A 13803-nucleotide genomic window follows, 5' to 3' on the forward strand; every position below is an offset into this window, starting at 1 on the left:
TCTATGTAAAACCCAAGATGTACAAAGTCCATCTTTAATGTGTACAAACAGTAAAGTCATTTTGAAAAGAATTAATACAATGAAGCAGATATTATTTATCTCCTTGCTCTCAAGAAATTAGTTTGTAAAAATACTTTTAATGTATTTTTACTATAAACATACAACTATATATTTCTCAATACTAAGGTATTTAATAAGAGAAAGGTTAAAACTTAGAAGTGTTTGGATGCTTTTTAGTATCATATATGATGAAATATGCTAAAAGGCCAACATAACACACATTTCAGTAGTGAAAATTTAGGAAAATCAGTAAGTAACATTTAACCATAAGTGTATTGAATTAGGACAAACATTTGTAAGGGAAGTCTAATAGAGAAATGAACACAAAACAAAAAGGGAGCCATGCGGCATCTGAATGCTGTGGAAAGCAAGTTCATGTGCATGTTTGTTAAATAGAAGCTGCTAAGTATAACACAAGGATGGCATCCATGGTTCTAGGGACATATTCACAAATTATTTCTATGATGGTGTCATTCACAGTGACCCAAATTTGAAAACAACCAAGGTGCCTTTGGGTAGATGACAGGGCAAATAACTGGACAGATACACTTGATATGCCGCTGAGGAAGAAGACAGGGTTAACTATGGAGATGTGACAAGATATGGATGAGCCTAACATGTGCACTAAAAAGTGAGGTCAGTCCATCAGAGCAAGCCGTGTGCCTTAGCATCACAGTTACACTGTGCCCTGAAAAATGCAACGTTCTAAAAATGTTGAAATCGTTTATCTCTCTGAGTTTCTGCATGACAAGGAAATGATTACAGATGAGATAATTTTATGCCAGTGAAACTCTTAGTCTTAATACTAAGTTCTTGTATGCATGACACTTGGCATTTGTCAGAATCTGTAGAAGTTTACAGCATAAAAATGAAGCATATGCAAATTTGGAAACAATAGAATATTGGAGCTTTAAGATTTTTATAATGGTCTCTTACATTATTTCAAATATATAAGATTATTTCTTAGAAAAGAGCAAGGATTAGAATGCATTACAATTAGTAATTTTATTAGTCAATTTTGCACCACTGTGACCAGGTACCTTAACATATTAAGAGGAAATTTGTTAGGTTTACAATTTCATAGGGTTCAGTTAGGCTTTTTGTCTCCAAATACTTGTGTAAAACATCATAGTGCTGGGTATGTATTGTAGGGAACCTCTGTAACATCATGATGAATGGACAGCAAAGAAAGAGAAACAGGAAGCAGGGACAAGTCATTCCCATAATCTCACCTCACACTTTTCTCTGGCAAGAATCAATTCTCTAAAGCTGTGTATATACTGCTACCATCTGGGGCATAAGATTTACCACATGTGCCTCTGAAGAACATTTCATACACAAATTAGAAGAGCAAAGTTATTTCCCATGTGACCATTTTAATATGTCTATGTATGTATAACATAACTAAATTATTAAATTCATGGTTAGGAGACAATAGGACCAAATGCTTCATTCTCGAAATGGTTTTATGTGAGGAGGAAAAAGTAGTAGTCGAGAAAGATTCATATGATGATAAAGAAAAGTTACACATGACCGTAAGATGCAATATTTTATTTCATAATCATATGAGTACTGACATATAATAACAGGAGAATAGCTCATTGGTAGAGCACTGGCCGAGTATATGCAGAATCCTTGAGTTGAAACCCAGCATTTAAAAAAGACATATAGAAACACACACATGTGAATGCACATAGTAGAACCTATAAACTTATTTTCTCTTCTGGTAGAAGAGTGAATGAAAATGAAATGGATGTCCTATTACCAATAAACATATCTAATGCCCGCATCTTAGTTTCTGAAGAAGGGATGGAAGCTCCTTTGGAAACACAGAGCTGATTTTAAGTGAGAGAAGAAACAGAAAGAAATCCTGCAGTATATTGAAGTAAAGAAAATGAAGATGTTTTAATTAATGTAGTTCTTTAAAGAGACTCAGAAAACAACGAAAAGAGATCTCATTGAGTGATCGTGAATACATGTGAATAACAGACAGTAATGCTGAAGTAGAATTCGAATATCAGAGAGGTGCTAATGAAGTCATACAATCAATTAATATATAACTTAATCAATATATAAATTGTACAAAGGACTCAATCTCCTACATAGCATAACCAATAAATTATTTAGATATTCTAACAGCGCAGAAACATAACCCACTATCTTGTGATGTTAATGTTGCTTTTATTTCCTCAGATGCAGGTATGAGATGAAAGCCTTACTCAAGCTTTACAAATATATGTCCTGGACTGTACTTATAGTCTTATTTAAGTATCCCCTACACCTACGCCTGGAAGTGTCTAGCCACCATACAATCTAATCTTCTGCAAACCTGGACCTTGAAGACTTAATCTCCCAGTCACCATCTGTTAACCTAGGCACAGAATGCTTTCAGCTTCTGAGACTTACTGCTGAATTAGCTCACCCTTTCTAATTTTTTTCTGATATCTGGTTGCCTGGTTCAACTCAGTTTTTCTGGCTCAAAATTCCTCTCCAAGCTGACTGATTCAAACTGGTGTCTTTCTGCTTCTAACTGAATTACTCTTCCTGGGAAAAGAGTCTCAGAATTCCATGAACTAAACTGCATGAACTGAATTGCATTCAACTGAACGGTACAGAACTCTACTGTTCTATCTCCGTGAACTTTACTATATTCCTATATTGTACTTTTCTCCACTGTACCGCACCATCTGTCTTGCTCTCCTCTCTGCACTGCTCTTAAGCATCCTCTCTCATGAGAGGGTATCCTATCTCTAACTCACTCCGTCAAATCTCTGATTCCTCATTTTGTCCCTCAGATAGACAACATTGGGATTAAAGGCATGTCATATCTATATTCTAGCCAGAGGGATTAAGGGTGTGTATTCTAGCTGGGTCAAACAGACCTAGGTCTTTGGATGTGATTTGTTTGCCAGAATAGCCATGTTGCTGGATTAAAAGTCCTCTACATTATGAGTACAAACTGTCTATAGTTACAATGTCTTCTTTCCAAAGAATTAGTGTATGTGTGTGTGTGTGTGTGTGTGTGTGTGTGTGTGTGTGTGTAGAGAGAGAGAGGTGACTATTTACTTCTGTGGAGAAAAGCCCATTGGGGTGGGGAACAGAGGAAGAGGGTTCAGAAAGAGACAGTTGGAATTGGGGGCCACTTGGGGAGTGGTATGTAATTCTAGTGCAGTAGAAACTATGAGGTTGACTCTCTTGTGGATGTCTAGTAATGGGGGATGAAAAGTCTGTACTAGCCATCTTTTGTAGCCAGGAAAGGCTTCCAGGGCTGGGAATGGGTTACATAAAGTTGAGTTGTTGACCTATAGGGACCCAAAGCTGTCCCTAACACCCCAGCCTGATTCTAGGACAGTTAGTCACTCTCCACAAACTGACAACAGGGCACTATTGCCAAGGACAACATCCATATAACTCATTAAACAGAGAGGTCAAACTAGTGCCTGCATGGATCCTTCACACCTGTATTTTAGTCTCTTTGATGCAAGAAGGTACTTTTCAGACTATTGAAAGAGAAACCTTACTACCAATCCATCCACAAAAATCAAACAAACATACAAAACAAAACAAAACATAAAACCTCCACTAACAATCTGTTCTGCCTGGAAGATGTGCTGGGACAATGGTGTCTCAGAAGTTGAGGGAGTAGCCAATGGATATCTGGTTTAACTTGAGGCCCACACCACAAGAGAGAGGCCATGTCCTATACTGCCTAATTGGCCAGGAACCAGAGACTGGATAGCCTAGAGACTCGGGTAAGAACCAAACACAAGTGGCAAAACAAACAAACAAACAAAACAATGAAATAATTCCTAATGATACTCTGCTACTATACTCATAGATTAGAGCCTTGTCCAGCTGTCATCACAGGGGCTTTCTCCAACAGCAGATGGGAGCAGGTTTAGAGATACACCGAAGTTTTAGAAAGTGGGGGAGAGAGATCCTCCATAGGCTAACTTCCCTCAGTGCTCTGAGAACCCCCACAGAAGAGGATAAGAAAGATTGTAAGAGTCAGAGGGGGTGGAGTACACCTGGAGAACATGGCCCACCAAAGCAGGGTTCACATGGGCTCACAGATACAGTGACAGCAAGCATGGGCTTCCCCAGGTGCTCTGCATACATGTTATGGCTGTTAGCTTGGTGTTTTTGTGAAACTCCTAAGAGTGAAAAATCGGTATATCTAAACAAACTAAGCAAAAGAGAGGACCCTAACTAAAATGCTCAATCCCCATCCTGAAAGGCAAAGAGGATGGACATCTGAAGAAGAAAACAGGAAACAACCTAGGAACCTGCTACAGAGGGCCTCTGAAAGCCAGAAGAAGAAAACAGGAAACAACCTAGGAACCTGCCACAGAGGGCCTCTGAAAGCCTCTGCCCTGTAGGCTATCAAAGCAGATGCTGAGCCTGATGGCCAACTTTCAGGCAGAGTGAATGGAATTTTATGTAAGAAGTGGGAAATAGCAAGAGCTGGAGAGGACAGGAACTCCACAAGGAGAGCAACAGAACAAGAAAATTTGAACACAGGGAACTTCCCAGAGACTCATACTCCAACCAAGGACTATTCATGGAGATAACCTAGAACCCCTGCACAGATGTAGCCCATGGCAGTTCAGTTTCCAAGTGGGTTACATAGTAATGGGAAGAGGGACTGCCTCTGACATAATCTGATTGGCCTGCTCTTTGATCACCTCCCCCTGAGGGGGGCGCAGCCTTACCAGGCCACAGAAGATGACAATGCAGCCACTTTTGATGAGAACTGATAGTCTAAGATCAGAAAGAAGGAGAGGAAGACCTCCCCTATCAGTGGACTTGGGGAGGGGCATGCATGCAGAAAGGGGAGGAAGGGTGGGATCTGGTGGGGAAAAGGGAGGGGCTTATGGGGGGTACAAAAAGAATAAAGTATAATTAATAATAATAATAAATATTATTTTAAAAAAGTGAAACAGTCTCTGACTCTTTTGCCTACTCTTGGACTCTTTTCTTCTATTGACATGCCTTGTTTAGCCTCCATATGAGGGTTTTTTTTCTTGTCATATTATTTCTTGCTTTGTTGTTTCTAGCTATTATCTCTTGAGGTCCTGCTTTTTTCTGAAGAGGTGGGGAGGAACATGAAGGAGTGGAGGAAGACGGAACTATGGTTAGGATATAGTGTATGAGAGAAGAATCTATTTTCAATTAAAAAAAAAAAAACATAACCCCAGTCTAACAATTAGGGGAAGAAACAAATTTCAATCTTACAATGAACTTGATCAGTAGACACTAAATTAGTTAAGGTCACATCACCCCCCCCCACACACACACACACCAAATTAACAACAAAAACAAGCTCTCATGAGCAAGAACCTGAGTAACAAACACTAGCTTTATGAACAAGGACACCAAGACCAAGGAAACTAGGATTAAACCATAGGCTAGTATTAATAATGTGTTACTATCCATGTGCAGATGGCAACAATGTCCTCTAGTACTCTAGTACTATAAAGTATAGATGAAGTGGAAGAGTATGTGGGAACACCCCACACCCTTTGCTTACAAGTTCTTTATTGTCCCAAAATACAGGTTTATTCATTATAAATTTTATGAAAAAAAATGGCTCACCAGAAGTCTAAGGACATACAGGTTTCTTTGATAGTGAAAAAAAAAATTCTTAGTCTCCATTATACATTAGTCTCAGCATCCATTTCAGGCAAATGAGTTTTAGCCATGCATTTTTGGACTTGCATAGGTTTGTTTAAATGTAAAAATGTGCTTTCCTTATCGTAAGGAATAGTGCCACTGAGAGTAGTTCTGTGTGAAGCTGAGTTTCAGGGTCTCCATCACTCACACAATGATGGGCTACAGGTTACCCAAAACAGTGTCTGAGATGATCATGTCCCTCCTTACAGCTAGGCATTTATTTCTGTGCTTCAGCAGAACCAAAGATTGCTGAACATCCACCAGAAAATGCAAACTAGTCCTTTTCAATGTTCCCGAGATAAATTATATACAAATACATAAAACATAGTTCAAACCCATGAAATTGTAATATGGAAGTAATATTTGTATAATACAATTCTGTATAATCTAATTATATTTTTTATTCAAATTGTAAATCAACTGAGAGATGGGTTCTTGAACCTCTGGTATTGTCTACAAAATATCATTTCTATTGATTTGCTCTCACTCAGATGTCTTCAGCATATATTGTGTATTGATATAAAACACAGCCCTATGAAACTCTCTGTTATATCTATTATTTATAGAAAAACAATATAACTTATCATAAGTTTGAGGATTTCAAAGGAATACTTTTCTAAGGAGTGTTTCTATTTTTTTTTTTTCTCAGCAAAGATTACTTCTACTTACACTATGAATCAGAATTAGATAATTAGTGTAGGATTTTAATTTAATGTGAGCTGGTAGAATACTTCCAAAAGCACTTTTGGGTTATTTTAAGCAAATATGTAGGTAAGATGGGGAGAAAAAGATGGACAACTTTTGTCACCTTCATGTGCTACTCCACCATAACATTATAGGGAGAGCTGATGGTGGCATCACCCCCCTTCAAACCCGAGTCCTTTAGCATGCTTTTCAGAAAGGAGCATTTCAGCAAGGCAGCCTTGTTAATGAGAATTATGTAAGGTAGATCAGCACAGCAAGCATATCACTCTTTCTCATTGTTGAATAATTTGTTTCCACGGTTGCTTCTTTCTTTCTCCTACTTAGCTTTAAGAATTTCACTGCAAAGTAAAGATGGCTTTTTTTTTTTTCATTCACTCTCTGCCTTGATCTTGGGCTGTTTGAACAGCATTTATAAATTTTGAAGATGCCCTTTCCAATCTTATTTTAATGAATCTCATTTTTTTTCCTCAGCACTGCGTTTAGTTTGAAGAAAATACAGGAAACAACTTCCACAATATGGAAAATAGCGTCTTTAGAAAATACAGCTTTACATACGTTAACAGAAAAATATCATGACATTCCCCTCTGCCTGTTGTATGTCTCTCCACAGGTGTGAGAGCTCCAGGGATTACATTGAAAAACAGACTTTGTATCTTCTTCAGTCCTGGAAGGAAGGCTGCATGTGTTACCCTGAAGTGCACTGTTCTCTGCTTTGCAGTGAATCTGTATGCAGCTCACCTCACATCTTTACCAGACCTTACTGCTTCTAGGTAAGTTGCCTAAAAATAATGCCAGATCTAGAGAAGTGAGGCCTTGTCTCAAAAATAAATAAATAAAAATAAAATAAGGTAACAAAGTTGACAAATGATGAGTCACTTGGTTTCATTACATGAAGTTCTTCTTTGTTGTTTGGCTTGATGTCCTTTTCCAAAAATATGTCTTTAGGCACTTTTACTTTTCTGTATCTCATTTTGGTTTGTGTTTTTGTGCATTTTAAAGAAAGGTTGTTCTTTGATATAATGAAGGATTTAAAAGTTTGTATAGTTTAAAATTTTTGAAGTTAATAGAATTGTAGTTATTTTTTGTATGAGAAGCAAGAATTACCATTGCTGTGGAACAAATTTCTATAAATTTAGTAGTTAAAATAAATAAAACAATTCTCATCAATTCCCCTAGCTTCTGTAGGTGTAAAGTCTAGAGATAGCACAGCCTTGTCTTGTTCAGGCTCTTAGAAATTGAAATCAAATTCGTAGCTGAGCTTAGTTCTCTCATATGGAGCTCAATATATTTTTCCATGTTCACTGTTGGGAAATTGGTTTTCTTCCTTGAAGCTGTGGACCCTACTTTCTTCCCAGTAATGGAGCATATACTATTCTTAACCTATAGAATCTTCTCTCCTGCTCTTACCAGAGGGTCCCATTCTCTAAACAGTGTACATGTCTGCTTTGTGCCAGCTGAAAAGCATCTGCTGCTACTGTTTCCTGTCCTTTAAAAGAATTTGCTTGATAAGGTTAAGTATAACTTTTGATCAATTCAAAGCCAGCTGGTTTAGGGATGATGATTATATGCATACATTACCCTTGTTTTTGCTATTTTTTTATTCTTTATTAATTACACTTTATCCACTTTGTATACCCCCTGTGGTTCCCTCCCTCCTCCAGTCTCATTCCCTCTCTTCTTCCACCCTCTGCATGCATGCCCCTCCCCAAGTCCACTGATAAGGGAGGTCTTCTTTTCCGTCCTTCTGATCTTAGTCAATTAGGTCTCATCAGGAGTGGCTGCATTGTCTTCTTCTGTGGCCTGGTAATGCTGCTCCCCACTCAGGGGAAGGTAATTAAAGAGCAGGCCAGGGAACAAGTCAAGAGCCTGACACAGAGGACCTCTGAAAGGCTCTGCCCTGCAGACTATCAAAGCAGATGCTGAGACTTATGGGCAACCTTTGGGCAGAGTGCAGGGAATGTTCGGAAAGAAGTGGGAAACAGTAAGATCTGGAGAGGACAGGAACTCCACAAGGAGAGCAACAGAACCAAAGAATCTGAGCACAGGAATCTTTCCTCAGACTGATACTCCAACCAAGGACTATGCATGGAGATAAACTAAGACCCCTGCACAGATGTAGTCCATGGCAGTTCAGTATCCAAGTGGGTTCCATTGTAATAGGAACAGGGACTGCCTCTGACATGAACTGATCGTTTTTGTTATTTAGCCCACTTCGGAGAGTGACAGCCCACCTATCCCACCTATCCCACCTATCCCACTCTTAGGGAGGTAATCATAGCGGTCAAACACTCAAGGAAGGAATTTGTGAAAGCATCTTAGAGATTGCATACTGGTGTCTAATGTCATGTTTATCCCAACTGAGAGCCATGTAGCACAGCCTTATTGTGGTTCTCTTTTTTTCTCAGTATTTGTTAGAGTTAGACCTCTCATAGATAAAATCTCCACATTGTATGATTTCTTTCTATTTTCCTTACTCAGGTTTCATGGTGTATTTTTCCTATTTCATCTCATTTTAAGTATGAAAACGTCTGGTATCAGATTTCCAGTCTCTACAAACTTATGCCATTCAGAACCTTCTCAGAAATTCTTGGAACTTATACTTTATTTGAAGTGTAGAAGTTGTTGACTAAAGTTAAAAAAAATCGCTTAAAGTATGAAAATGTTCCTTTAATCATTGCTTAATGTTGCCCTAGATATTTTTCATCTTAAATATATATCAATATGTTCTAGGTTGTCATAGATACCTCAGTTTCATTTTTTTCTATCTATTTTATATTTTGCTCACCTATAGATAGGCTATTGAAGTAGTCTTTATAAACTACAAAACATAATTTATTTTTGTTAATGAGCTTTGTCTTACTTTGCTCAACACTGTAAGTTTCTCAATGTGTTTTTACATAGACAATTAGTTAAAGCAGGGTCTTGTTTCTTTTCTTTATATCTATTTGATTTTCTAATTAAAACTTTAATAAAATAATAGACAAATAAACTGATGACTTCCATCTATAAGGTACTTTTAAAAGGGCTCAGTACTTCATCATAAATAAGGAAAGAGACTTTGTTTTGTGTATGTAAATAATAAATGAGTGTAACAACTCACCTGATATTCCGTATTACACACACACACACACACACACACACACACACACACACACATGACTATATAATCTATATATATGTTATTGTCTTTGTCTTTTAGGGGTCATTCTGAGTCACAAGAATGTAAAGCCTGAAATATGCATAGTCCATGTTTCACCCTGGCTATACTCACAGACAAATTTAAGTGTGAGCAGTGCTGCTGCAAGTTCATAGAAGATAACAAAACAAAACAAACAATCAAAGAAAAACAGGGAATACCACATTAATGACTATGATCATGTTTCGTTTTTAGACAGTTTTGGTTGTGTCCTGAGGGTTAATTACATCACTGACAATGGCAAGTACAATTATTGATGACAGACTGCCTATCTAAAAGCACCTAGATTATTTCTGTAAATGGCCTTACAGAAGTTTGCTCATCTGGGCTGTGTTGTGCAACTCGTTACTCCTGTACAAAACAACATTCCATTTTTTAATACACAAAGAGACTTCAGTTTCAAGAGTAGTCCCAATAAAGTCAGTTTGTTTGTTGCCTGGAGTGATTCTAAGAAACAATTGGAAATATGAGAGGCTGGGATTGGTTTTCTGGCCAAGATAAAGTTGAAACCCACAATGACTACATTTCAATGTGGAATAGGACATTGGTATGAGTGATTGAAGATATGAATAAGCATTTCCCACTTGTCATTAACATGGATTTGAAAATTAGTAACTATTAAAGCATAATCATATGATAGAAATTATGAATGTAGAGGCAATGGCTATATGATGGTTGAGTCATAGCATAATGTCAAGCTTCCAGGGAAATACAATGTCAAGTTATAAGACAACACCTTCTTAAGAAAAGGCATGGTCCAAAATAGTCCTGATTAGTAATTCTGATTAAAAGTAGTCATATGTAGGTTACCATTGTACCATTGTCAAGACTATATTGTTATTTCTATACTCACTAGGAAAGAATGGATCCCTGTGACTTGAAATAAAAGCTTTGGGGGGGCGGAGCCAAGATGGCGACTAGCACACACAGTTTCCGAGCTGTGGAGGAGATAAAGTTCTGAGCTGATGTGTGGAAGAACTTCTGAAGCCAGGGAAACAACGGAGAGACTTTCTAAACAACAGGGAACATCGCAGGAGGTGAAAACCTTGGTCTCGGGTCACCCACGGACTTGATTGGGGAAGGTGAGAAACGATCCTTTGATCTCTCGGCACTCCCCTCCCCCAGACCTCCCTCCTCCTCGGCACAGGCACAGCCGACTCGCCTTTCTCAGCGCAGACCTAACTGCCTGGGGCCTGCAGCCACTGAGGCGGAGCCCCAAGCCCTTTATCGGCAAAGGCCAGCAGTACTGTGTCTCGGAGTCCCAGATTCACTCGCGGCGGCTGCACCATCCTCCCAGGGCCCGAGTCTGCTAGACGCCATACTAGCTCCGCAGGAGCGCCATCACTGTTGGTACGGCCCGCCCAATCCCACAGTGACAGAGAATTCGCTATATAATCACCAAAACCAGACAAAAACGCCATACAAGCTAGACACACCAGGCGCTGGGCCTCCGAAGCTTGGAGAGCACAGTAAAGAGACCCCAGGACTTCCCAGAAAGCATCTGGACTAGCAACCCAGTCTCCAGTTACAGCGGGACTTTCTAACCTGGCGGCGGAGCAGCACTGAGCTGGCAGGGCACATCAGCCCTCCAGTTTAAGACTAACCAGGGCCAAACCAGAGAACAGAAAGGCTGATTACCCCGATTCCCACTGACGTGACCACCCTGAAATCTCCAGCTGCAGCAAGACCTCATAACCTGGCAGTGACAGCAGCACGGAACTGGCGGAGCACATCAAAGAAGCAGGGCCAAACCAGAGAGCAGAGAGCCCAGATACGCCGATCTCTGCCAAGTGTCCTGCCTGTAAGTGAGTGCACCCTTGAGAATCTGCAGCTCCACTGATCCTGGGTTCTGCTAAAACAGAAGCCAGGCATCGAACCCCCTCCCACCCATATACCCACTTTGGGAAACAGAGGGGCACTTGGAACATTGAAGTTCCTGCTCTGTGGGTCTAATTGAGGAGTTAAGGCAGTTAATGCCAGAAATTGCGCTGCGATCATCACTAGCGCCTGCGACATATACATTGCAGAGCCCCTCCCACACACTCAAGGGTTCAACATTAGCCATCACTCTGTCCCTCGAGACACACGCCCACACCCACTTACACACACACACACATATACACACACACGCACGCACGCTTGCATTTGCCTCTGTTTGCGCCTGCGTACTTTCCTCCCACAGGTACAGCTAGTCCTCAGCATACGCTAAGGACACGGGACCTCTCTCAACTTCCTGAAGAATTCTCCAGACTCGAGAGAGAGACAGTACCAGTCTGATCGGCAGAATCCAAAAACAAACAGGGAAGGTCTCAGACAAGCCAATGGCCAGGGGTAGGCGAAAGAACACTTCCAACATAAATCAGGACATCATGACTTCACCAGCAAACCCCAAAATTGATGGATACTCCAATTCATCAGAAGCACAGGAAAATGACCTTAAAGCCATGCTTGCTCAATTATTTGAGGCTTATAAGGAGGAAATGAACAAATCTTTCAAAGAGTTGGCCAGTCAATTGGAGGTAAAGAAAGAAGAAATAGACAAAACCCTTAAAGAAACACAGGCAAACATAGCCAAACAAATAGAGGCACAAGTAGAGAAAAAATTAGTGGCATACAAAAAGGAAATGAACAAAGAAATAGAGTCCATCGTAGAGAGACAGGAATCCAAATTCAAACACATAAAAGAAATGGTGCAAGGCATGAAAACAGAATTAGAATCAATAAAGCAAACACAAAATGAGAAAACTCTTGAGCTGGAGAACTTGGAGAAAAGATCAGGAACCACAAAAGTAAGCATCACCAACAGAATACAAGAGATGGAAGAGAGAATCTCTGGAGCTGAAGACACACTTGCAGAAATTGATACTTCTCTCAAAGAAAAAGTAAAATCAGAAAAATTCCAATCACAAAATATCCAAGAAATCAAGGATGCTATGAAAAGACAAAATCTAAGAATAATAGGAATTGATGAAAAAGAAGACTCCAGGCTCCAAGGTCCAGAAAATATTTTCAAAAAAATCATAGAAGAAAATTTTCCCAACTTAAAGAAAGAGATGTCCATAAATATACAAGAGGCCTACAGAACACCAAATAGACTAGACCAGAAAAGAAACACATCACGTCACATCATAGTCAAAACACTAAATCTACAGAACAAAGAAAAGATATTAAAAGCAGCAAGGGAAAAAGGCCAAGTAACATATGAAGGTAGACCTATCAGAATCACACCAGACTTCTCATCAGAAACTATGAAAGCCAGAAGGGCCTGGGCAAGCATCATGGAGACTCTAAGAGATCACAAATGTCAACCGAGACTACTATACCCTGCAAAGCTTTCAATCAACATAGATGGAGAAAACAAAATATTCCATGACAAAACTAAATTTACGCAATATCTATACAGCAAACCAACCCTACAGAAGATACTAGAAGGAAAACTCCAATCCAACGAAAACGAATTCACCCAAGAAAACAGGGCATACAGATAACATCCCAACAAAAATGAAAAGAAAACAAGCAATGAAACAAGGTAAGATCATCGACTCCATTACAAAAGGAACTAACATGCATTGGTCAATATTATCTATCAATATTAATGGACTCAACTCACCAATAAAAAGACACAGGCTAACAGAATGGTTACGGAAACAGGACCCAACATTCTGTTGCATCCAAGAAACACACCTATGCAACAAAGATAAACACTACCTCAGAGTAAAGGGCTGGAAAAATGTTTTTCAAGCAAATGGTTCCAGAAAACAAGCTGGAGTAGCCATCCTAATATCTAATAAAATAGACTTTCAACCCAAGTTAATCAAAAAAGATAAGGAGGGCCACTATATTCTCATCAAAGGAAAAATCCAACAAGAGGACATCACAATTTTGAATATCTATGCCCCAAATACAAGAGCACCTACATTCGTAAATGAAACAATATTAAAGCTTAAATCATACATTGATCCTAATACCTTAATAGTGGGAGACTTCAACACCCCACTCTCATCAAGGGACAGATCAACCAGACAGACACCAAATAGGGAAATAAAAGCACTCACAGAATCCCTAAATCAAATGGACCTAATAGATGTCTACAGATCTTTTCACCCAAACTCAAAAGAGTACACCTTCTTTTCAGCACCACACGGAACCTTCTCCAAAATAGACCATAT

The sequence above is a fragment of the Psammomys obesus genome, unplaced genomic scaffold (genome assembly GCF_907164565.1).
Source record: "Psammomys obesus unplaced genomic scaffold, mPsaObe1.curated_primary_1811, whole genome shotgun sequence".
Classification (NCBI taxonomy): Eukaryota; Metazoa; Chordata; class Mammalia; order Rodentia; family Muridae; genus Psammomys; species Psammomys obesus.